General features: G+C 37.8%; 1 protein-coding gene across 1 annotated transcript in view; it reads left to right on the top strand.

The window, feature by feature from the left end:
• The window catches only part of LOC108087484 (Ig-like and fibronectin type-III domain-containing protein 2), a 73,092-nt gene that overhangs the window by 5,471 nt on the left and 42,604 nt on the right, over positions 1-25,017 (top strand). The window contains 1 exon segment of the mRNA XM_017184861.2: positions 22,918-23,007. The gene's annotated coding sequence lies outside the window, so the exon portion shown is untranslated.

Here is a 25,017-nt window from a genome sequence, read left to right as displayed (position 1 = left end):
TGGGCTCTGACATGGGGGGCCGAGATGTAGCCAGAACTGTCAGATCTGATGCCGTTGTTGCTGTTTTATTCTATGAACTCAGAACGCGTCGCGTCATTCGCAATTTTTCTATTGTTTGCGCAGTGCTTTTTTTCTACGCTTTTCCTACTATGTGTTGTTCCTTTTTGCACGTTACGTCTGTTTGTCTGACAGCTGAGCACTGTTTATATGCCAGACATATATAGCTACTACCCCCGCACATAGATCCGGATATATATATCTGTGTGTGCCCAGACGACTGCCTGTCGACGGAGTTCGCTCGTATTACCCTGTCAATCTTTACTTTCATGTGCTCGTTTGTAACGTTTTCGCACTGCCAGCGAGTGGGAATTGTGGAGTCCTTTTGGCCATTTCGGTATGGTGTGGCGTTTAGGCGAATTGGTATAGCATTGATTTCGGCCTACGAGGGGAAGTACGCATTGATCTATTCCTGGTTTTTTTTGGAGGCTTACTTTTTTGTTTGACGTTCTTCTTTGGTAAATATTAAAGAAATTGTTCCTTTCATGAGGGTTGCTGTAGAAATAGCTTTCGTGTGTCGTAATTAGTAATAATTTGCTGTTTCACATAAATGGTAAACAACCAAGAAAAAAAGTGTTAAGAGTTTTTTTCGAAGACAAACAAAACGAAAATATGTATATTATACATTAAATTCATTCCCCTCTTTAGTTAGATTTAGAAATATAATTTCTTTTTACGACAAAGTAAAGTTTTTTCAGAAAACTTAAGAGTGTATAACATAGTAATGTACAGAAAAATGAAATGGAAGCCCTTAATAGTTTCCATCCATATGGACGTATTAAAATCTCTAAAAAAAAGGCTCCACACCAAAAAAAGAGAGGAAACAGTGGCGGCAGGGGAGAAAATGCGATGAAGGCTTTGTCCGTGTTCGCTGCTAGAGAAATGAGCAAAAATTTCACCAAAATGGCAAAAGCGGCGGGAAAGTCGAGGGGGCTGTGCGAAGTGAATGCCTTGTGTGACACAAGTGACACTATTTTCTGGCGCTGCCAGTGCCACAAGTAGGAATTCGCTAATGCCCGCTGTTGCAGGCGGCAACAAGAACAACAACCAGCTCGCAGGGGATGCAGCGCCATGTTGCAATTATTATTTCCGGCTGGAAGCGAAAAATAAAGTTGGATATGCAATGAGCAGGAAGCAGCACACGCCAAAAGTACAGGCGTGGCGTGCGAAAAAGGCGAAAAAAGGCCTCGCACTCCCGCCAAATAACACTCAGCCGCAGTGTTGGGCAGCCTCAGTTCCTGTTCGAGATGGGAGCGTGAAAAAGGATGAAAATAACTGGGATAAGGTGTTTGAAAAGCCTTACCCACACCAGTTTTATTTTTATTTTAAAATGCTTAAAATGTCAAGTTGAAATACATAAATCTTTAACTTTTTTAACTTTAATTTTAACTTCAAATATAATCTGATGAATATGCCAATAAAAGTCAATTTTTGAGTTTTAGTGAGATCTACACTTTTGCTTTTGCCATATTCTGAAAGCTTTATGAAGACAGTAAATATGGCATTTAATTTACAATTTTAACCAACGTTGCGTATAAGTAATATTTTATACAACTGAGACGCTTTTCTAAGTTTCATAAAATCCTGATGATTTTTTTAATTTTGTTTTTTTGGTTATAGCCTTAGAAATTCATTAATTTCAATTTCTTGAAGTTAATTTAGTTATACTTAAAGTTTATAGTTAGTTATCCGTAACTTCAAATGGCCATATTACCAAATAACACACATGTTTGATTTTTAAAATTCTTTCATAATGCTGCTCTTTTGCAAGTTTATTATTAAGCATATAAAGTTTATTTCGACGCGTGCGTGTTTAAGCCCACTTTCGGAATAGGTAATTATATTTTTTTGTGGTTATAGATTGCGGCTTTTTTATGGGCGGTTCGTTCTAGATATATCTATATCCCGAGCCTCTACTGTCCTCTATCTTTAGCCCGCGAAATTCCCGACCATCATCAGATGCAGCGAAAAAAATATCCGCGGATAGCAGAGCCTGCGACGCCGTTTCCTCTTTTGTTTGTGTGCAGCGCATAATTTGCGAGACAAACATGCAAAAATGCCCCAGAAGTGAAAAAAATATCCCAACCTACATTTAGATCCATGCATATACATACATGCAGCCGAAAAGGGAGAACAATTCCCCGGCAAGTTGAAGTGCAAAATGGCGGGAGCAAAGGACCCCAAAGGGGATGTAAAAAGGGGGCTTTAAGAGGGGGGATTTCCAGGAGGTGTGGCCCAGAAAGCGGCTCTAAAAGGCGGGCTGTGCGGTTGCGGGCTGAGGATTTTGAAGTTTTTGCGGCGGCCAACGGTTTCTGGGCCGCTGTTCGTTTCGTTTCGCTCCAAGACGCAAAGTTTATCTTTCGCTTAGGCGCAACGGCCGCAAGTTGCAACCAACGGCTTCATCTCAAAGGCTCTCTACTTCTTTATATTCGGGAGTGTTAGGCACTCGGAAAAAATATGAATTCCTAAATATTTTCCTCGGAAAATCAATTCCTCTTAATTGGATATATTTTTGTTGTATTTGGTGATGCCTGTTGAGTAAATTAACTATTTTTTAATTTGAATAAAATAAATGATTTTTATTACCTGGTTTTACTAAGACTTAAAAAGGCAATTAAAATAAACTTTATGACCAATTTTTAAGTACCCACTTGCACTCACTTGTTACTCCTTTAGCACAGATGTATAAGTTAAAGCTAATAAAGAAACACATAAGTCGTAAAAATCATTTAAATTCGTTAGGTTTAAAAATTTAATTGTTTTTCAAATATTTTATAATATATGAAGTTTACAGAAGAGTGATTTACAAATATGAACTTTATAGGTTAAAATATCAGCATTTTTTTTAAGTTGATAACAATTTTTGAAAGTGTGCTTGGTGTGTCAGCTTTGGTAGGTTTTTTGACTTGTTTATGGCCATAAGTTGATTTCCGAAATGGAATTCTCAAAAAGGGATTTGCTGGCGGCTGGACCTAAAACCTCATTATTGGACTTCAAAGCGAATGGTAAATCCCGCGGCCGAAAAACCGGTCAAAAACGGCCTTCGCTTATTTAAGGGAAATGGAAGGAGTACTATCCAACCACCAACCATTATCTGCACACACACATCCAAAACGGAAAACCGGAAAAAAGAAGCGAATCAATTTTTTTATGCGCACCCCACTTTATTGTCTCGGCTCCAAAATGGAGGAAGGATATTATTGACTAATGGCTGCAGTCGAGGGAAATTTATGGAGCTCAAAGGATGTGGGGGCGGTGTGTGGGCGTGAGTTAATGAACATTTTTGATGGTAATTGAAAGCGACGCTGGGGTTTGCCGCTGTAGTTATGTGTGATGTATTGCCGCCCCTGGGACTAAAATATATAATTTATACACACGATTGATAAGCGAAACGAATTTGTCATGTCTTATACTTTGATTCCCACATGCTGATTGCTAGTTAAACAAAAGAAAAAAAAAACAAAAACACGTACTCGAATAAATAATTATGGTTTTCGCCGTGGAGCATTTTGTGCCTGTCACCGCAGAATTGTAAAACTTTCAATTTGCCTTGGCTAACAATAAATGCGAATCGCACTGAGATTCCAGAGAACACAAACGAAATGGAATCGTAAAAATGGAAACAAGTTGCAAATAAACAAAAAGCCAAATCCCTTCTAGCCAGAACAAAAAAAAAATAAAAACAGAAAAAGGGTAAGAGCAGCGACTGAAGGAAAACAAAAGAAAAACATTTGTTTAGCACTTGAAAAATGTGCTCGACTGCACAGGGCAACAGCGAAAATTCTGCGGCCCCTGATCATGTGGCTCCCAACTTTTCCGTGAAACCCCCCTCCTCTTTAAACTTGTCAACCTTTATATGAAAATGTTTGAGCTCGTTTTTTTCCTAGTTGGACTTTGTGAACCCAAAAGGGCCTGCGTGTTCCTACATTTGGCGCTTTTCTATATGGGTTAAACAGTGGCCTGGGCTAAATATAATTTATACTTGATTATAATCTAATTTTTGTATTAACGCACCAACATTTTAAAACGTCTAAAATTAGATAATTATTGTAGTCTCTTCAAACCATATTGTTATTCGCTTTTTAAAGAAGAATAATATTTAAATAATCTACAAGTATATTTTTGTTCTCCTAAGCAGATAACTCAATATTGCTATAGAAATCGAAAATACCATTTTTTACAATATGAGTCACCTTTAAATTACTTGTATTGTTTATCAAAGCAACGCACAAACTGTTAACATTCTGTGGTGTCCCGAAAGTTTCATTGACATTATTTATGTTTTGGATTGTATTTTAAAGTTGTAAAAATTTCTGAAATAGCTTTGAGGAAGCACTGTGACAATAATTTTGTTTCGTTTTGTTTTTGTCACTGTGGTCACGCCGCTGTCATCAAGCCAGATGCTCCCCCGTCTCGAAAGTCCTCGCCGCACTCCGTTCATCAGACAAACACTGTGGCTCAAATGGAAGGGCAAAGCGGGTAGCTGAAGCTGGGAAAAACTTTGGGGAAAACCGAGGAATACAACATAATTGCAATTTGCGTAATTGTGCCCCTAAAGCTGAATGAGAAATGAGCGGCAACGACGAGTCGTGCTCTGAGTAACTGAGAAGAGAGTTGGGCATTGGCTTAGCGGGCGGATGACAATACGGACAACGGACGGACACAACGGACAACGGACGGACTAAAGCACGGCTAAAATATGAATATCCGAATGTACTTAATAAACAAAAACACAAAAGAAAAGCAGACAGAGTAAACAGCATGTAGTATGCATGGAAAGACCGTACAATGCCGCTGCCCCACCGACCCACCGCCCCACACAAAATTTCCACACCAACAATTTTCGGGAGACCCCCTCCAAAATTTGCCAAGGGGTTTTCCCCGGGAGTTTGGGAATATTCGGTGGCTTCCGTGTGACACCCATGGAAAACTGCACTGAAGTTTATTTTGTTTTTCTTTTTTTTTTGGGGGGGTTTTTGGTCGGTCGGGAATATTTTTAATTTTAATATGCAAGCTGGACGCTGCCGGAGGGCGGTTTTTGTGGCAGGGGCGTGGTTTTCGGTTTGGAGTATATCAGCTGGAATTTTCATGGCGTTTTGTATCTGCGATACTATGCATTTATTTTCAGTTTCCATTGTTGTACATAAAAATACGTATTTTGGCAGAGGATTTGTATTTGGTTTGAACTTCTAATTGAAAAATATTCCATCAGGTTGCCGACAGGTGAAAGTGAATCAAAAAATCATGGGTGAATTTAAAATCTATTTTTTACACTGACTACCCAAATAGATTTTAGTAATATTAAAATATTATAGACGTGGGTTTTCTTTAAATTTGTTAGTAAATCTATATCTATGTAGTACTTCCAATCACCTAAAATATAAATTTTTTAAACTATCAGTTGCTTATGCTAGATTTAAACTGTATAAAAACTGAACATGCACCTTTTTGAATTGAGCAATTATTAGGTGGTGCAAACAGACAAGGCAAGCAATAACATAAACAATGTTTTAATAATTTAGGATGACTTTTCCCACATTTTTCACATTTCATGTGACAGTTCATAACTTGGCCGCAAACAATGTTCGGACCTATATTACACCTGCCGTATAAACCAGCCTTGATTTGGAACCCTCTTAGCCGTCAATTTGCCTTCGCCTGTGTTTTTTTGTTTGTTGTTGCTTTGCAGCCATGTGTTCACTTGTTGGCCAGCACTTTGTGAGCCACTTCTCGGCAAAAGCCAACTTGAGACTAGCGGGTAAAAAGTGGGCAGAGAAAAAAGCGAGGAAAAATAAAATTACTCAACGCCCCCGCAGCAGCTGGCCAAAAACTCGTTGGCAAGCTTATTGTCAACTATTTAAATGCTGCAATTTCGGTCTTTTGTGCAGCCGGAATGTGTGAGGCCCGAGCAGCCATTACACTTGTGGCCATTGTTTGCCTTTATAGCCTTTTTTTGCATAAATCGTTTACAACAATAAAAAAAGTTACTGCTGCCGCTATCGCCACTCGTACTTCTTGTTCTTGTTCTGCTGCTGGTTGCCGTGTGTAATTTGTCATTCACACCACGTGCTCGGCTGAGAATTCAGCGTCGGCAGGAAGAGCCACTGCAGACTGCAGCTCTTCACCCGCTTTCCCGCTTACCGCTTTCACCGCCCCATTTCCCGCACTCTTCCAAGAACATTTTTCCAACCCACTTTTCCGCAATCCAGCCCCACCATCCACCATCCAGCATTTTTAATGGCAGCGAATACACGCGTAAGACGCGACCATTTCCATAATGCAGCAAGAGCCACCAGCATCTTCAGCTCGGATTGGTTGCACGTTGCGGAGCACAGTGGTAATAAACTTATTAAATAAATGAAATATAAATGAACGATTTTTATTATTCCGTTGACGCAAGTTTTACAAAAAAATTTAATACAACAATTAAATGCATTCAATTAATATATAAAGTAACTACATCTATGGTAAATTACAAAAAATGAATGTGAATGTTTTAATAATAATTATATTTTGAAATAAAATTAAAATAAAATAAAAATAATATATAATTATTTGCTAATAAATGAAAAAATGTTTATTAAAGCTGTTTTTATTAATGTACAATAGAAATAAGTGATCTTATTGTAAGTAGTTTCCAGCAAGTTTGACCCACTGTGCGCTGCACAATAAGCACAAAACTTCATGCACTCAAGCTGTATTTAAATGGTGTGTGAGCATTCGGAACTCTTCTCCTCTTGTAGCAGCATCTTAGTGCTCCCTTTTTGCTTTTCTTGGCGCACTTTTGTTCTTAAAATTCTGCGTACGTGATCGAAATGTTTGGCAATGTAATACATTCAGTACCTTCAGTGCTTATATCCCCCTGCAACGCTTGAATATAAATTTAGCTTAATTTTTGTTTTATTTTTATTCCTTTGAATATGTTTGAGAATTTATGTGAATTGATGTAAATTATTCAGTGCATTTGATAAATTTGATGGTGTGGAAATGATCTTCGGGGAAAATGTTCGAATATAAGATTTATTTTCAATATAAATGAATAGATCTATGTATATCGTTAAGTTTTATACAAAATATTGGGCAATTTACTAGTTTTCTAAATCTTTGTTCTCTGCTACCAAAACAAAGTTTTTGTTTGATTTTTCAATGAGCTTTTACCGCGTCAGTTAATTTTATTCGTTGTTTACAGAGGTAACTTTAAAGTAAACTACTTAATATCACGTATACGACACCGTGGTATATTCAATTTTGTTTGCTCAATTATTTAAATGTTCATGTTTAGCCCATGTTGAATATGATTAATATGCTTAATGGGTATTGTTTGGGTATGGGCCTCTGAATAGGCACCAGGTGGCAGACCTCCGGATCCCCACCGAATATCGCTGGGCCCTCGGTGACCTTTTGTCTTAATTACGCACACATTGACTCGAAGCCCAGACGACCCATTTCAAGGCGAAACGCCACCGAAAGCGTCTCCCATGCAAAGAAATATTAATGAGCTGCTGCCAACTTGGAGTTTTGTCTAAACAAAATAACAACGACTTCAGCAGCAGCAACGGCAAACAACATTTTGTCTGCTCATAGATTTCTGATTCAAATTTAATTACTTAAAGGAAATTATACTTAAATTGGCTTTCAGCTTTGGCGCACGCAACTGGAAAATATTTTCATCTTCATCAAGATATTTTTGTGTGTGCTTCACTGGGGATAAACTGAAGTGGAGTCGCTTTTGGGGCGAGGGACGATTGTTCGGGGTGCCCTTTTTGTGTTTTTAATGCTATTAAAAAGGCTTTCAACAGAATATTTTTGGGTTATTTTAGAATCAATTAATCTATTAAATTGTATATATTTAATAGCACTAAATGGCTGTGGCTCCTTTGCTGGCCGTTTTGTGTATCTTTTTAGCAATTTGGGGTTTTTGGGGCCAAATTGAAATGGATTGTTTTAAAAGATTATAATTTGGGGAAAACTTCGACGTCATTTTGAACTTTCTTTTAAGTTTCATTTCAATAAATGGAAAGAAACAATATATTTTTAAGAGATCAATGTGGTAGATAAATTAAATTCCAACTTAAATTTAAATCTTTTTTCGATAAAATAAAGATATTCTTTATTGGCAACATGTTTTTAATACTTACTTAAGCCATTTGTTAAATTGAGCAGCTACAGTTTTTAAAGAGGCTTTTCTGTGATCCCCATTTTATCAGATTAATTTATTGATATATTGACAAGATTATTGTGGCAAGCCGAGGAAATGGAAATGCCAATTTGGAAAACCAAAATCAAATAAAAGATTTCAATCGGAAGCAAAGTGCCAACCGAATTTGCCAAATTATAAAAGTGCCAAGAAATAGTAAACAAAAAGAAACCATACCAAACACGATATATTTTCCATGTGCTTGTGCGCAAAGTAAATTATAGTTCAAGGCTGGATTTAATGCATTTGCAGGCTGAGATGGCTAAGCACAAGGGCGAAAACCACTTGCGCCTGCCAGATCCGGAATAAAAATGCAATGTTTTATATATAAGTACATGAGTGCATCCACAAACAAATGCGCATATATAAAACACATAGAGGACCGCAGCCAGCATTTAATACAAATATAAATAAAACGGAACTAGGTTGCCCCCAGCTTAGTAAAGGAAAAAAAAACGGGGAGCGGGGTTGCAAAGTGTTGCATCACTAAAAAAAAAGAGCTTTGCCTGACCTTGACTTATAAACTGTTTTATAACAATTATTTTTTGCATTTTTCTCGCGGCTGCTTATTATTCCAACTCGCAACCATAGAGCAGAAATCATTAAAAATAAGAAAAAATAAGGAAAAAAGAACGTAATAAAAAGAAGCGAAACCCACTCGACTTGATGCAAATAAGCAAAACAGCAGCAGCTGAAACGTTTTGAGTGATGCTTATGAAGCTGAGCCAGCTGAGTGGGTCAGTCGAGCTAGGCACATGCAACCACAGTGAGCACTGACTAAGGGAAACCTAATAAGGAGAAATAATAAGACGTTCATTTATATTTCTATAATTTTTAAAATATTTAATCTTAAATTTCTATTGATTGTTACCTTTCATTATTATTATTGAAAATAAATAAATTTTTGTATTTTATTTTATTTTAATATGTTGTAATATTTTGTGTTTTTAATTGGTCAAATTATATCCATATGTTTTATTGTAGATATATATTATATATCTTATTTTTATTCTATAATTTGTGTACAAAATATTAAGGCAATCCAATTTTATTTTTATTTTACCAACAATATATCTTTGCTGTACAAGGCACACTTACTTTTAACGATTAGTGCCTTCTGTACTGTTTGAACCCCTTATAATTGCACACAATCAGGTGACTCTCAGTTAGTTAAAGATTTGCCCATGTGGGTAGGGCCCCCCATCTCCCATTTTCCAACCCCAACCCCCTGACCCACAGCACCACCCCTCAAGTCGAAACCCACAATAGCAATAACTATGCATGAGCTGTACGAAAGTCAAATAATAATGATTGGAACGAACCACAAAAACCGACTGCGCCACAAAATCAATAATTAAAATCGCTGCAAGGTGCTTCTCTTGATTACACGAAAAGATACAAAAATCATTTTTAGCTTGAATCGAGAAAAAGTAAATGTTAACTGAGAAGGCAGCAACAAAAATGAGCAATTTAAGAGACAAAAAAAGAAACCGAAGACAGAAACAACAGCATTGAATCGATGAGTAGTAAACGATAGACAAAAACTGAAAGAGAATTGTGAATATAGCACCATAGTTAGAACAAAATACAAAAAAAAAAAAAACAAAGCTCAAACCGCAAAAAAAAAATATAATCGTTAGATGCGCCTCAAGGTCAAGCAAGCATTTTTATCGTATTAAACTCACGGCGTTGAAAATGAGATAAAGAAAAATACAAAAACTAATCAAAATAATAACTTTGAGCAATTAAACACGATTAGAAATGTTGTAGGAAGCTTTGGGAACTTTGTGGATACTCTTCCTAAAAAGTTTATAGATATACTGATCAAAAAAGTAATAAATGAGAATTGATAATAAATAAAATGTGTTTAATACAACTTTTATTTAAATGTTCTCCGTCTTACATAAACTTGGGATGATTTAGTGTCTGTCATAAATAAAATGCAATTGCTTTAATTCATATTAATTGGTTTAGTTCAAACTACTGTGCAGTTTTCTGCATTGCATGTTTAAATGTCTTTTAAGTGGATCTGACCTACTAATAAAATAAAATGATAAGTATGGAGCTGTCAGTTAACTAAGAAATGTCTCTGGGCGGTACAAATAAAATGTAAACTTGAATTGCCTGGAAATTTGAATACCCTTTGTATTAAAATAGCATTTCTACATCGTTCTTTTAATTGTCCATGTTGTAAAACTGGTAAGGTAATGTTATTCTATTCAATATAAATGAGCTTTTTACCCTAAGACCCTGGGGCAGAAGGGATAATTTTATCGTTTTATGGCTCCGACATGTGTAAGCCAAAGGGCTTACAAGCTTGTTGGGTGGGTTTCAACTCCAGCTTAATGCCCATACATCTTGCACTAGAAGTTATAGCTCCTTAATCTGTTGTTGTTCAGCTCCCGGTCGGTTTTTGTTTATCTGCCAACTTTGACACACATCAGAAATAACAGACGATGGTGGGAGGAGAGTGACAAAAAGTGTTTGACAGCATCCTCAAAACTATTTGGTTGGGCCAAGCCCCAAAGGCGTTTTGCGAATCTGTCAGAGTGCCAAGTGAAGAAGATATTGCAACATTTTTCGCACTCCAAACGAAAGAAGCACAAACGCTATTGACACAAGCTGGATAAGCTGACGAAGGTGCTAAAAAATGTGAGAAGATTGAGCGCTTCACTGACTCACCTGCCTCACTGACTAACTGACTTACTGACTAACTGAATGACTGACAGACAGACAGTTTATCAAATGATGGACGGGTGTGTATCCCTCGCCACTTCTCTCGATTTCAAGTCACTCGTGTAGCCAGCTAGCTGCTAAGTAACTGAAACTGGAATTAACTGAAGCCATATTTAGTGACAATTAGTGAGACAAAGCAGCAGCAGTCGAGCTAAACAATTTTGAATCTAAAAATGTGTAATGCGACACAGTTTGTGAAATGCGAAACCCGGCGAAAAGTTGACAACTTTAGCTGGGGGAATGTGTCGTGACACTTGGCACTCAGTATTGCAAATTGGTTGACACGCCGAAACAATAAGTTTGAGCCATGTAAATATGTTTTAGAACCCTTTTCCCTAACGCAATTTTGGCGAAATATTAAATAACAATTTTTGAAACAACTGAAGGGTAAAAGAAGGTCGTAATATTAGCATGGTTGGTTTTGGATATAGCTAAGACCATAAAAACGGCGCCGTAAAATTAGAAAAACATAAAATACGCCTGCGACTTAAGGTTAAATCGCATTATCAAAGAAATAAATCACCTGAGTTCATTCAGGCTTACGTGATTTAAAATCAATTTTTTTGGCTAGACAAAACAAGTAAATTAAAAATAAAATACTGAAAAATATGTGCAATTTTATAGGGAATAAAAATAATAGGTTGTTTTATATTTTAAATCCTTTTTTTGCAGGTCAACTTTGAAATCTAATTTAAATATCCGATAAAGGTATTTTAATTCACGAATTTCTTCACTACGTGATCTTCGGTAATAGTAGGATTTATAATTTACTGACTCTGTAATTAAAGGGAGTAACTTGTGGAGCACATCTATCTAAGAAAATCGTAATATATCCATAACTGAATTTCTCCAGTAAAACCGCCCAGCTGGCTTAATGATTTATTAGCCAGGCACTTAGTATTCTGGTGTTGGCATGGCCGCAAACCAGAAAAAATCTGTACCACGTCCATCTCTAATGACAACTGACAACTCTCTAAGCGAGTGACATTGAAACATTTAACGCGTTTATATTTAAAATGTATGACTACGCATATGGTGTCTGGCTAAGTACATAAATGTGAGACTACGAGTATGTCTAAATACGAGTGTGTGTGCATATGTTGGTCTTGAGTCGTGGCTGCTTTTGGCTCGGCTTTTGGCCAACACACATCGCACACAGTGCATACATAATTAATTTATAAATTGTTAAGACAACGAACGATACAACACTTGGCCGTACATTTCTTTTGATGCTTTATCAACTGACTTGGTGGGGTGTGGAATGGAATTTTGTTTGGGTGATGCGGGTGGGGTTGGGTTTCGTTGGGTGGGTGGTGTTTTTTGGGGTGGGGCTGGGCGGCTGGGTGGCAGGCGGCTGTCAGCTAGCGTAACGCTTCGTTTGGTTTTGCCTTGACAGCTGCCTACTGGTGCGGCATTTTGGGGGCGGGGATCCGTTGGGCTGGGCGGCCTGTACAGTCAGCCTGTCTCAATTAAGCGCAAATTGAATTAAATACTTTCACATGCGAAAACAAAGCTGGCCAAACACGCACTCCCCGGCCAGGAGACTGTAGACGTGTTTTTCCTATTAAAAAGAAAAATGTGAACGGAGGCGAGGACTTGAAAGGCAGGCTCCAAATGGGAAATGGCCATGAATCTGTGCGAGATGGAACAATAGACTGGGGGAGCCTGGGATACAATGATAACAATTTGAACGTGTGCTGTGAAAATATATAGGGCTTATGATCTATCACTTAAAACTGACTGCAGGGACATAGTTTCTAGAATTGCTTTTTATTTTGAAATCTAATTTTTATTGTGTGCATTTTATTTTCCCTTTAAATTGTTGGTTTATTGACAATTACTTTTATTGGATACAGGTTTTAATTCCATGGTCATTTTTAGTTTTCATAGTATTTAGAAAAGGATTTTAAATTTGGGAAATTCAAATTTAAAGAAATTTAAATAAAGACTTTTATTACCTTAAATTACAAATTTTTATGGAACAGAATAACTGAACCATGAAAAACTCGTTAAAAGATTAAGCTATCGTTACACCCCTCTTACACGATTGATTGATACTTTATTGTTTTTTTTTAAAGTAATTTATGAAATTTTGTTTCGTCCAATTTTAAAACATTCCCAGGGCACTTAAGTTTACATCTGGCTTTAAGAGGCTTATAATCTAAACTGAGGCTCGTTAGAGGCCCCGACATACCTTTATTCCCCACTCGAGCCCCAATTGGTTTAATTATATGGATGGCTAGGACCCTGGAGTCCGCTTTTGGGGCCCACTGTGCTAAGCCCTCTGACTGCTACCGTAAATCCGCAGAGCCGCCGAGACTATTACGTGGTTAAACGCACCATGTCCACATAGGTCTCAGATGGCAGATCTGCCCGGCCGGTTATTCGCTCAGGCACACACAATCAGTTGACCCCCTCCTCGTGGGGATGGGAAATGGTTGTCGGCCAGATACATGGACATAGATACGAATTCAATCTTTTACTGCCTGTGTGTTTTTTTTTTTCAATGGCTTCGCTTCACTTTTGTTCCTACAATTTTTCACTTGCTTTTCCAGCACCATGATGTCCTTTTCCTTAGTTTTCTTTTTTTTTCCACTCGTTTTGTTTTGTTTTTCCTGGCTTTGCTTTGCTTTGGGTTTTGTTTTTGGTGTGGCACACGTTTTGCTACAATCTTCTGGGCCTCAGTGTTAGTTTTGTATTTTCCACATGGAAAAAAACATACAATGTTCTTGAGATTGGTATCAGGGAATATAAGCTAGAAAGCTATAAGCCAGAGGAGCTTTACCCTTCTCGATCAAGTATGGTTTTAAATCAATCATTGTTGAGTTAAAGCAAAGCCTTTATTTAAATACGCTTTAAGCGAAGGTTTTATATTTGTAAGATACTTTTTAAAAGTAGAAAATAAACCATAAATATTTGATTGATATGATCTCACATGAACAGAATATCAAGACATGAAAACATAGACTTCTTATTATTATTTTTTATCAGTTATCACAGTACTAAGATTTGGTTTTAAGATTTAAATCAATTCCAAATTTTATTTTTTACAAAGTTAGGAATGTTGGATGGTATTTGTTCTATAATTAAATCTCAATACAAACTTTGTTTTTTTTTTTTTTTGGTGTAGGGATTAGTTCCTCTGAGTGTACAAATGGAACACACCGTTCACCGAGCAGATTTTTCTGCGTTGATTTGTCTTGGATTTCCCCGTTCGTGTGTGTTGGTTCAGCCTTTAATTCATTAGACCACAATCGTATTAAGTCTGTAGTTGGGGCCTGGGCCTGCAATTTCATTTCATTTCGTTTCGGCTCAGTCCGGTTCAGCTTTTTTCTCTCCTTTCGCTGGTGACACTTTTTTCCCAGGGCATCGCTTACAATATCCTCATGCACACACACACGAACACACACAGAAATACACGGATTGCTGTGGGACATGACAGCTTTTGGCTGTCATGTTTAGTCCGCGCGTTGTGTTGTGATTTCCGTTTCCGCTGGCAATCCGGCAAATGCATGCGGTTGTCTCTTTCACGCTTTTTACGCACCGCACGTTACGTGTCGCCGCCAATAAAAAGTACAAACAAAAAACAGACAGGCGGGAAAAAATAAACGGAATTACAAGTTATCCCCCACTCGAACACACACATTCTATACGCACGCACCGCTGCAATAGCGAAGCTATAAAAGTCAATAACGTCGTTAGCAAAAAATAAAAAAATCAAATTGAAAATATATAGTAAGACAGCTGAAAAGAATGCGAAAATAAAATAAAGACTCCAGGCATCGCCTTGCTAATAAATTCGTCAGCGAAATAATTTGGGGGAAAAACAAAGAGGAGGATTTGGGGATGCTGAGCAGAGTTCCGACATCGGGATACTTGGAAGGAATTTTGTTTGGCAATTGTTTTTATAAAAACGTACATTCCTGGTTATATATATTTTTTATCGTGGTGCGTTCTCTTTATAATTTGAGGGGCTTTTAAAGAATTTGTATAAATTTGAAGGAGGAACTAATTAATTTAAAAAAAAAAAAAAACATTTTCCGGATTTTCATAGAAAAAAAAAATTGACTTAAAATCTTAACCAAAATAACTATGCAGTTGTTTTAAAAACTACTTCATAAGCATTTAGAGGTATACCAATCAAAAATCTGACTTAAGTTAGAGAAGTTATGGGCTTTCGAATTTTTGGCAGGGGTCGTTCAGATCGTGATGCTGATCAAGAATATATATACCTTATGGGATTTGGGGTTTCTCCTTCACTGCGTTACAAGCTTCTGACTGAAATTAACCCTTATGTTAGTAACCAACTTTACCGACGTCTTTTAGCAACCGGGTACCCGGGTACCCATAATTCTGAATATCAAAAATTTTGTTTATTTTATTAAAAAAATTTTTCCAAAATATTTTTTTCTTAAAATATTAATAGTAAGTGACAATATAAGGAAAAAAAAAATAGTGATGACGCTAAAAAGAAACCAGAAATAATAAATGTCTATAATAAATATAAAACTGGAGTCGACACAATGGACCAAATGGTGCGGAGATACACCAGTCAACGACGATTCTCGAGATGGCCAATGGCAATGTTTTTCAATATGTTAGACATTTCTTCACTTGCGACATATATAATTTATTCTAAAAAAATAATAAAATGATAAAAAAAAACGACAGAACGTCGTCAATTTATGCGTAAGCTAAGTGAGGAACTAGCATTGCCGATGATTGAAAATCGTACCGCGAATCCACAAATAATGCGTCACTTTTCAACAAAGATTGCCATTCAAAGTATTTTAGGCCATGCATTGACAGAAACAGTCGTGGTAAATCCTGGTCCAGAGATTCCAGAAGATAAAACCGGAAGAAAAATGGTTATAGGATCTTGCTATGTCTGCAATGCTTTGCCAATAAGAAGACGGCGAAAGACACGCAAGTCTTGTGCCAATTGTCGCCAACCTGTATGTGACGAACATTCAGTAAATCGTGTCCAGTGTGTTCAATGTAATTAATTATATTGCATGCATTTATAAAAATTTTATTCACTTTATTTCCTATGCTTTCCACTGTGGGTACCCGGGTACCCGGTTACTAATGAGGCGATGGCTGAAGTTTAAGCATAAAAAAATATAATAAAAAAAATATATATAAATTAAATGAACTCGCAACTAGCTTCCTTTTAAGTTAAAAAACGACGATTTAAGAGCTTAACATGAAATATTGAACTTGCTTTAAGCTTTTCACACAGATATACCGCGGGGGGTACCCGGGTACCCGGTTACTAACATAAGGGTTAAAATACCCTCTGTAAGGGTATTGTCTTAGTAAGGCTTGGCTATATCTGTTACTTGTTATCTCTGTGTTAAGCAATTAATTTATTAGGCCTGAAAGTGCTCCCTCGAGCATCATCGTGCAAGCTCTCCAAGCTATCGGTTTCCCAGTTACATGCCCCATTCGAAATGCTGTGCATACTTCTCCGGATAACTCCTTGGTTATTGGGTATTAAAAATGTAGAGTCTCTAAGCGGATTTCAACATGCTTCATCCGCCCACGCTCATTGCGATTGCCATTGGTATTGGTAGTGGCATTGGTATTGGAATTGCTATTGCGCCTTGCATGTGGCCCAAAGAGTGTGTGTGAATATGTCGCTTGAGTTTGCAGGAGTATCGGTGAATCAATGGCAGTGCGTGTGTGTGTGTGTGTGTGTGGGTGAGTTCGAGTATCTGTGTGAGAGAGGCGACGACTTTGTCGACGCCATTGCTGCCTGTAACAGGAAATCAAAGCTTATCAGCGACTACAAGGACGACTGTCGTTGCGCTGATTTCGTTTGCGCCGAGTCCTCAGCCAACAAAACCCCCCGAAATCCTCCCGCGAAAGCCCCTCTTTAGGCCTCGTTCAGCTATTTCAATGCTACTCGAACAGCCACCCAGAATTGGTGGATTCCCTCCCATTAAATTACATGACGATGGCATTTCGAGCGTTTGCTTTCTCTTTTTTTTTTTTATTTTTTGGAGGAGATGCACACACACTCACTTGTGCGGTAATCGCAATGTGTGTGGAAATTGATGTCAACAGGTTAATAAGATCTATATTTATGGCGCATTTATATATGTGTTTTCCAAGTGTTTTCCCTCCCACCCCTCTCTTTCCCCCGCAGCCTGTCGCCGTCTCTTTCATTGCGTGTGTGTACCGAGCAGATAAAAGATTATAGAGCTCCGCTCGAAGGGGCTTGAATGTATAATATAATGCGCCACATGAGCTAAGTGGGCGGTTAATTAAGGAATGTTTTTAAAATACGTGAGCTGGAATTCTTTTGAAAATATATATTTGGGTACAATTCGGTTGGCGTGATGATCTGTTGAGAGGGTGTCGCTTTCCTTGAATCGGGTGGTGAGACCAATTTTGTGGCTTATGGCATGCGTTAAATGGCTTAAAGCGAATTACAGAAATTATTTCAAATATGCAGATGTTATCCAATTACATTGTGTTGTTTGTTATGGCCTTCGTAATTTTATAAAAACACTTTATAAATTACAAAGGTATTTATGTGTTACAATAAATGTTAAAATTAATGTTTATCAGTGAAAATAATATTTTTGATATTGCTGTGTGCGAAGGTTAATTTAATCCAAATGCATAACAAAGTTTCTTTTTTTTCTCATCCTTTTATTACTTAACTTATTCTTAAATGATTTCGTTTGCTTTATTAAACGACCACAGAAGCTTAAAGAGTTTACTTTGTGAAAATAAATATTTCACAAAAGAACCGTAAGTGCAATGTTCAATTAAAAATAATTTGATTTTCTGCACACTGCAAAGACATAATAAATCATTTTGAATTTCATCCGAATATGGTTTCAAACAGAAATTATTGCAGCATTTACAATAATCCCTTTTAGTGAACACTCAACTCGACAAACGCATGATTTAATCGTGTTTATATAGTTCAACAAAAATAACGACCCTTTAAAGTCGTTCAATGGATTACATAGTATGTTTTACATAGTAATCCTTAAAGGAGATTTTGAAGCGCATTACAGCAAGCCACATCATAAAAAACATTTTTAATTACATCCCCAATCGACTTTTACCACATCCTCTGGCTGCCTTTATTGCTAGTGCTCATCGAAAACTTTAATATTAATACTTTGTTGAAAAGAAGATGGCAGAAAATAAAGAAGGGACCGGATAATATTGAGCAAGAATTTTTCACAGTCCATTTAATTTAATTAATTTTCATTCGTAATAAATTTTGTTTTTCTGCTGTGGAAGGCATTCTTTCAGAAAACCAGTGGCAAAGAAGTCGACAAAGGAGACTGTTAAATTTAAATATATATATATATGTAGGTTTATATGTAGAGTAAGGAATACTTCGATATGACTGCATACACACGCAGCTATGATTGACTTTTCCACTTAGTGGAAGGCGGTGGGGAAAATCTGGTAGTTGGGCATAGAAACCGGGCTATCTATAATCAATTTACACAATTTCCTCGTCATTTCCGCGATGCCGGCTCAAAGCCTTGGCCAAAGCGGGCTTTTAGAGAAGTAACTTGAATTAGTCTCTGCTGATTGCTTTCAGCTTTTAGTCCCTCTCGTTTCGCCGATCTATCTCTGTCATTTGGTGCCTTTGAGCCAGCTAAACAATGTTCCCTGTCAGCAGAACTCGAAGTAGTAGTGGTAATACTACCATATAGCAGTCCCAACGACAGGCAGCAGTTTTTGTTAGCCGACGCTCAAAATAGATTAACATCTTCACGCAGCGGCAATTAAACATGTAGCAGGAACATAGATTTTCCCGCTTTCACCGCCCAAATGCTCGGATCCACTCGACTTAAAAATTTCCTTCAGAGCGAACAAAAGGTATGATTTTTCTTGCTGCGAAAGTAAAAAGGTAAATAGTAGGTAATTGGTATTTTGATTGATGGAAAAAATAAAATTAAACAGTTTTACAAAACCTAAAGAATTTTTCGGGTTTAGTAATCGTTGAATTTTTATAATTTTTATTAAATATGTTAAACAGTTAACAGAAAAGTCAGGTAATTGTGCTTCTACTATTTTTCTTCTATTTTTACAAATTTTTAAATCAAATATGGATTTTATCTCCATCTTAACTTGAATAAGGGTGTTTAATTTCTGACTAATTTTCGCATCAAAAATTCAACTTCACACTTGAGTGAAAGGGAGTTCGTCATCTTTGGGACTTCCTGCGAAGAGGCCATTTCCGGCGATGGTGCTACCCCGAGTCAGGGTATCTAAGTACTGACCCCGCATATTGATACACAGACGACGACGTAAAGTCGACTTAAAGGACAAGAACTCCGCCCCGTCCGGAAGTAGCAGGAAGCTGAGGGGGAAAAAAAAGAAAATACGGCATAAGATGGCAACTTTTTCCCAGTTCTTGTAGCGGTTGGCCTTCCTTTATTTCCGCTTTTTTCGACGCTCTACGTTCGGTTTAGTTGTGTTTTGTGGGCGGCGCACATGACTGGAAATTATTTAAGCAGCTGTCAGCTTTGCACCGTCGCGCTTTGGCAGGACCAAAATGAGGAATATAAGGATATATGCTGAGTCTCATGTCTGAGGTCTGGTGAGCTGGTGAGCTGAGAGCTGAGGGTTAGCAAAAGACAGTCACAAATTGGCAGGCTGCCTTGGTAGTTTGCTCCGTTGACTTTTTAAGCGGCAAGTGCGCACCCTGAACGCATGAAGATAAAAAGTACGGAAGTAATCTCTCCCCTTCAGAATGTGCCAGTATATGCGAGTATCTGAGGGCGACTTAACTACCCGTATGTCTGCATAAGAGCGAAGTTTAAGGATGCGAAATGTGAGGCCAAGACGACGACGACTTGCTGCCAAGTTCAAGTTGCACAACTAAGCCAACAGCCAAAAAAGTATGCGCTGGAATTCAATCAGCCAAGAGTTCGACGGGTTAATTGAAACTTGGTTGCCTCGCCAGTGCTTACATACTTTAATTGAAATTCGGAGTACTTAGGAAGCTCAGGAAACTTGTGCTAAGCAAAACCTCTAAGTTTTCCGAGGTCCTAGGGTTTGGTATTTGGGATATGATCAATTTTAAGGTTCAATTGCCTTTATACTTGGAGCTCAACAAAATAACACTATGAAAATTAAGCTATACAAATTATTTGAATCCAAAAAGAAGTTGTTTCCTTGAAAGAACATAAAATAGTTGGAATTAACTTTGCTGAGCAGCAAACTCCATTGCAGTAATAAAGACAGATGGCTTATTGATATCGCTTCATCACCTGTTCAATTCCATTACTCCGCATTGGTAATTGAAACCTTGTATCTTACCAAGATAAACGACGGAAAAACTATTTTTCCCGCTTTTAAGGTAAAGAACATTTAATCAAATAAAAGCTTCCCCGACCAGCTTTTCCCATCAGCCCTCCGAAAAACTTCGTCTTAAGGACTTACCATATGCATATTGCTAACACGCCACATCGTAGATGGCCAAAAAGGGCCACCAAAAAAAAAAAAAGGAATAGAAGTAATGTCAACCCAAAGGAGCCAGAAAAAATAGATGGGATAACTTGGTGCAGTGTGGTTAAAGTCAAAGTTGCCCTCCAGTTTCCACTGTTGCTGCTGATGCTGGCAACTGTTTGTTTTGGGGTGTTTGCGAATTTATTTATTGGTGCAGACTGGCGTCGTTTTTGCCACCCCACCACGTTTTTGCAGCTTCGGGTGGCTTTGCCGGCGGCAGCCGCTGGGCAACATTTTAGTGCTGGCTTTATTTACCTGCAGCAGCCAGAGTAATGGGTTAAATAAAAAGCTAACTGCTACCTGCTAACTGCTCCGCTATTTTGCTATTTTGTTCGGAAATGTGCAGGTGGCGCGAGGCACTCACCATGAAATTGTTTTACCCATGGCCTTAAATGCTTAATTGTAAAACAGTTTGGCCGCTAAGCGACTCTGGGCAGCAGTAGCTCTAGGTTGTTTATTCCTGCCACTGGGTTGCTTTTCTATAGCCAGGCTAATAGGGTTTTAATGTAATTTGTGGACTTTGCACGACGAACGCTGACTCGAAAGTTGCAGCTTTTTATCTTTTGAGCCTTCGATTCCTGGTCGATTTCTTTGTTCACATAAATTAATTTTCAAGCACAAGATACTCAAGAGTTGGAACACTAAGAAAAATTTACGTAAACATTATTTCCTTGTCGAAACGTTTTACTTATTTAATTCAAAATGTTACTCAACATCTTTACTTTAATGACAATAGCAGCTTTATTTATTAATTAATTTTATTGGGTTGTTTAAAAGTAAAACATTGAAACGTAAAACATTTTATTATTTATGTGTATATTTCTATTGATCTTATTATTTTTTTGTGTACATAGATACCAAAAAATCATGCTGTATAAATAAGCCTCTATACAAATTAAGCCACATCAAGGCCTTTCTCGTGTAAGCCAGGAAAGTAATTATAATAGCACCTTATATTATTAAAGTATTAGGGCCTACGTACAGACTTTTTTCCAGGAAATTCCGGAACCACGAGGGTAGCTAGTAGCTACCCTTGCCTATTTATTTGCCGCCCTATTTTGTAGCGATTTTTTTGTGTCGCTCCAACCAGCAACAGACTGAGAGCTTGGTAATTAAAGCGAAATAAAGTGTGGATGGGAGGCGGGATCCTGCTGGCAATCCTTTAAATGTTTGTCTAGCTGTTTGGAAGTCATCCTTATCCTTGGCATCCCGCTTTGTCCCCGCCTCCCCCCGCCTCCACCGAAAAACCCCGCCCCCCACACAGCTGAGGCCCATTCTCATGTAGATGTTGGAGTTATGGGCGTGCCCTGCATAGTTTCTGTTGTTGTTGTTTGCTATTCATCGTCCTCGCCGGGAGGTTCCACTGTGCACTGCAAAAATAAACCTTTTTAATTAGTAATAAAGTTTTTCCACTGTGATTCGTTCCTTAAAAACTGTACCAAATTAAAGTATTTTAGTTAGTTGGAATAATGCTATTATAAAAGCCAAACAACACTTGTGATTAAACTACTATAACTATCTTGATAGTAATATCAAGATTTCTTAAAGATTAGTAGTTATATATAAATAGAATTTGCTTCATATACTTTATGTATCAGGAGATGGTTTATTTTATTTATCAACTATATATATTCAGTTCTTACTCTGCTCATAAACAGAATTATAGATTGAACCATTGATTTTTGTTTTTAGTAAATTTTAATGCTCTTTTTTCGCCAAGTGTTGTCACAAACGCAGTTACTTTTGTTGTTACTGTAACTGTTGCCATAGTTGTTGTTGTTCGTACAACGTAAAATTAATTTGCACAGCCGTTTTTCATTTCGTTTGTCGCTTCAATGTTTAATGTCTGAGTGTGTGCGTGTGTAGGTGGGTGTGTCTGTGTGTGAGCGTTCCTTGCATATTTTAGCAAGATTGCATTCATTCCAAATTCATCGCTCTTAAACCCATCCATCCACCGCCCCATCTCCACCCCCCTTTTTCCACCCTTCAGTCGACACACCTTTCGCTTCACCACCTCCCACCATTTCGCTCGCAAAAGGAGCTACAATCACTTACTACTTTACCTGGCCCCAAGGAACAGGACGAGTTTGGCCTTTTTCGAAGGGTCTTAGGGTAGATTTATATATGCCTAGTTGCCTTCGGAACGCTTACCAGCGAATTTATAACATTTTTAATGCAAATTGGGACATGAAAAGAGTTAATTTCCTTTATGAACAAAGACAGTCGAGGAGTCTTTTGTTTTTAAGCCATGTTGGATGAGTAGATCCTTGGCGTGCTTTAGTCGGATTTAATAGCTTTCGTTAATGAGAATTGGCCTATCAAGGTAGATCCACAACATTTTTAAACTGAAAACGTAATAAACAATAAAATAAATGCTTAAAAGACTCACAATCAACTTAAAACTAATGTTTCTTTAAAATCTTTTTACTTTGCAGATCCTACACGATTGTAACGAATGATTTGTATGAATTTGAAGGTATCCTTGGAGCTGAAAGGATTAAGCAGTCACATACTTTACGAGCCCAGTAAGTACGGCCTTCTCATTAACATCGAATCCCCATCGAGATATAGAACAGTCGATATATCATTTTACGGGGCCGCCATCAAAATAAACAACTTGACCAAAATTATACCCTTAAGCGGGCTGCAATAGCCGGCAATTTACCTCCTTATTTTTTTGGGCGGGTGGCATTGGGTGTTTTTGGGGGGAGGACCGTAAATTCCGGACAGACTGGGTGGAAGCGCAAAAAAATTTATAGACAAACTTGTGCTATTGCAGTGGTTCGGGTTTTCGGATGGCAGAACTTTTGCTTGAATATAATATTCATAAATTTAATCCGAGCAAACACTTTTCGCGTATTTCGTTCGCTTTATTTTTGGTTTTTCTCTTTGGGCCCGTTTTTGTTTTTATATGGCCGCCCACGTTTATCACTGAGACGACGTCAAGTATTCCACTTTTGCAACATTTTCCGGGTTCGGTTTGCTCATACCCCTACCCCTCTCTCTTCGCCGAACTCTTTGTATCTGTGTTTTCGTGGCAAAGAAGAAATAAACAAAATAAATAATTCATAATGCAAATAGGCCAAAACACACAGAGACAAGCCGAATGCCAAGGCAACGGGAAAATAAGAGCCCGAGGCAAAATTGCAACCCGGCTAGGACTCAGATTCAGATTCAGTTTCTGACTCAAACTTGGACTTGGACTTGGAGTCCTGCGATCCTTGGCCGACTCCCAGGCAATCTGCTCTGTGTACACAAGCACTTTCCCAAGCGAAAGGATTATCAAACGAATCAGGTATTCTGTCCATTGTTGGCATTGCCAAATGAGGGATCTGTCGGCCACATAAAACCGAGAAACAATCACACAAAAAAAAAATGTCCTGTGAGGGTCTCCAAGGCACTGAAAAAATTACATAAAAATATTTAACCTCGTAAATAGTAAAATTTTTTAATGTTGAGTAACCATTGTCAAACTAAAATATTGGCTTAAAAATCTTGCTGTACTTTTGTGGGCTATATATTCAATTATATTTTTGTATTTGAATATATTTAAAACTATTATAGAAGAATTTTAAACTTTAAAGTTTGGGCATTGGAGTAAAGTATTGAGTTTGTCTTTTATAGTTTCCCCCTGTATTTACACCCTCTGAATTTACAAAGCTACAAGTTCTCCGTTCCTATTTATCTATGCAACCCACGCCGAAAACAATGTCAAGTTCGATGAACCGTTTCTCGCTGTGCACTCTCATTCCGGTTGAACTTATGGCCCGTGCGGCTAAGCCACGGTTAAGGGTTTTACGGCTTTAAATAGTCAACCAAGGCTAAGCAGGGGCCACAACATCACAACATCGGAGAGGTGAAACCAGAAGGGGAAAAGGTGAATCCGGAGGGGAAAAGGGCAACACACCGCATATATTAAATAAAAAATACAAAATCGTTAGGGCCGTCGTCTACGGGTGATGAGGGTGACTTTCGGCCAGAGCGTTTGCAACTAAAATAATCAAAAAAACAAAATACGAGAGAAAAAAAAAGGGGAAAAGTAGGTGGAAAAGCCTGAAGAAGAAGAAGAAGCACTGGTACCACTGGCACAGAATAAGAAGAAGCGGCAAGCGTAATCGCCAGCCCCACACACACACACACACACACACACACACTTAGCGTGGTAAAAAATGCAACAAAATCGGATTAAAAAGTGCTCACGGGTTGAGCAACCGAGCAAAAGACCAAAGCCAAAGCCAAAAGCGGCTGCCAGAACCCCAGAAACAGAAGTAAAAACAAAAAAAAAATGGCAAGAAAGAGTCCTAAAGTCAAGTGATTCAACTAGGAGATACCTTGTACTTTCTTTCATGTTAAAAAAAAAAAAACTTCTAGTTGTTCCAGTTATCGGATTTAATGATATAAACTTGCATAAAGTTTTAGCATAGTCAAAACTTTTAAGCAGATTGTTAGTCGTAATATGTAAAAATTATTCTTCAGAAACTCTCAACTTCGATTTGCCTCGAAATCGTATATATCCTTTATCAAATCGGAAATGC

Source organism: Drosophila ficusphila, unplaced genomic scaffold (assembly GCF_018152265.1).
Source record: "Drosophila ficusphila isolate 14025-0441.05 unplaced genomic scaffold, ASM1815226v1 contig_286, whole genome shotgun sequence".
In the NCBI taxonomy this organism is placed as follows: domain Eukaryota; kingdom Metazoa; phylum Arthropoda; class Insecta; order Diptera; family Drosophilidae; genus Drosophila; species Drosophila ficusphila.
The sequence above is the reverse complement of the archived record's forward strand: the minus strand, read 5'-3'. Positions and strand labels throughout refer to the sequence as shown.